Below are 2478 nucleotides of genomic sequence, written 5' to 3' on the forward strand. Positions count from 1 at the left end.
TCCTCCTTCATCACTGCAAGAGAAACTCTGAGACTCACATTTAATATTATAGTTTTAACTGTTCTTAACACAGCCCAAAGATCTGCAACATACATATTTTAAATGCTCTGAATCATGAATTTGGTTCCTATGGCCTGGAAGCTGGTGAGTGGAAGTTACCCCCTGAGAGAGCCTGATGGATGATCTGATTATTACAGCACAACATGACTCTGTGGCTCTCTGCTGGTCTTAGAATCTGAGACTTTTATGGAGGAAATTATACGCTGTAAAGGTAATGACACACTTAGGGACTTATAAAGATCATAGATGACTGCTTCTCAAATGTCAAGTGTCTTTAAAAAATCATTTATGGGAGAGACTTCCTCACAAATGATATAAACAAACAATTAAAGTAGCTCAGTACGAAACAGCAGCCCCTCCCCCCCCGACAGCTTTGGCCACATGTATGCATTACATGTAGAGTGAGAATCAGATGGAGGCCCCCCTCATTACTGAAATCTCATCCTTTCCTAAAAAGTTGATGGAAGGCTAGAATTTTCAGACAGTGGGATTCTATGTTTCATTATTTTAAATCGGAAAAATAAGTTCCTACCCCTTCAAAGAACTTCAAGCCAATTTCCTCAAAATAACCACATATAACTATCAAGGATTGCTGCAAAATAGAAGGCATTTTAAATACCTATTAAATTACCTATTTATTTAATAATTATGAACTCAGGAGTGGGTACATTTCTGTGCAATTACTACTCCACTGAAAAGTCCTATGAATTCTGGAAGCCAGGGAAAGGAAACAGAGGTGTAACCTGCTGCTGGTCACTGGCAGGGGAAGGTGAGCAAGTTAACTGGCCAAGCGAGTGAGTGAAACAGAAACCGCCTACGGCTCATCCATGTCCAAAGCCACAGAACTGGGGCGTCTTCTCTTCTCAGCCCTTGGTGCTCTAGGCGTCGGTCTGAACCACTGTGTGAAGGCTTACACAAACCAACAGGATGAAGAGAACCCAAAACGGACATCTGTTTGTGCTCCCTGTGCCTGGAATTACACAAGTCTTGGAAATATAACACTGTCCTTATTATTGCATTTTTAAGGTGCAACAGCAATCATTTGTCTACACCATCTAAAATTACTATGAAACATCTGCAAAGAGCAGCTGTTCTTAAAGTGTGGTCCCTATGGGGGACCCTGAGATCCTTTCAGGGGCTTAGTCAGGTCAGAACTGTTTTCATAACAACACTAAGACATTATTTGCCCTTTTCACTCTCATTCCATGAATGTGCAGCCGAGTTTAACCAGAGGCCCCGTGACCTGTGAGGACATCCATCACTTTGACAACTAACGGAGTGTGTGCTTGTAGACAGGCACATCTTAGAGACAGTTCGGGTTCAGTTCTAGACCACTGCAACAAGGCAAATATCACAATAAAGCAAGTCACACAAATCTTTTGGGTTCCCAGTGCACATAAAAGTTATGTCTGTATTATACTGTAGTCTGTTAAGTGCACAATAGCATTATGTCTAAAACAAAATGTACATACCTTAATTAAAAAATACTTTATTGCTAAAAAATGCTAACCATCATCTGAGCCTTCAGTGAGCTGTAATCTTTTTGCGGGTGGAGGGTCTTGTAAAAACAGTATCTGCGAAGAGCAATAAAGTGAAGCCTAATAAAACAAGTATGCCTGTATCCTTGTGTTTAAAGATACTTCTCAGTTTTAATTTCTAATACCACAAATATTGGTATCTAACCCACATAAATGAAAGCTCTTTGGAATCCTCAATAATTTTTAAGGGACTCCCGAGAGCAAAAACTTTGAAAATCGTTTATATAGGGTATTCATGGCTCCCCGACAATGAACATCCAGCCCATGAGCTCCTCAGTAGTAAGATTTCCCCTATGCGACACTAACAGCTTTTCAATATTTGCTAAAATAACTCGTTGTTGTTTTCTAGACCGCTTAGGCTCGCCCACTTTCCAACAAGACATTTCCATTTAATAAGATGAGAAAGATGATAGAGATGATGCACAATACAGTTAAACAGGACGAGTACTAAACGCATTACTGCTTAAGACAGCTGAGGTTTGCCTGCAGCGCCCTCCACAGCATCTCAGCCGGACTTGCGGGCAACTCACGAGTTCTCTATAGCTGGGTTCTGATTCAGACAGTGTTTTGGGTAAACATTTCCACAAATTGTTACGGCAAGTATTCACAGTGAGAGCTCAAATAACAGTCAGCTGTAAGTCATCCACGGTGACCACATTATCTATGAACCCCGGGCCTTTCTGCGTAAAGGTAGGTAACAGGTAATGAAAGATCCATCCTCGCGTTTTGTTACAACACAAACGCTGCTGGACAGGAAATGACAGAAGCGACCTGACAGGCTCATCTGCAGCTATGGAGTACCTACAATGCAGATAAAGGACACGGTTCCTACTCCTGACACACACCGACTTTACCTTTGATGGATTCACCCTGCACCTAA

Source organism: Equus przewalskii, chromosome 1 (assembly GCF_037783145.1).
Source record: "Equus przewalskii isolate Varuska chromosome 1, EquPr2, whole genome shotgun sequence".
In the NCBI taxonomy this organism is placed as follows: domain Eukaryota; kingdom Metazoa; phylum Chordata; class Mammalia; order Perissodactyla; family Equidae; genus Equus; species Equus przewalskii.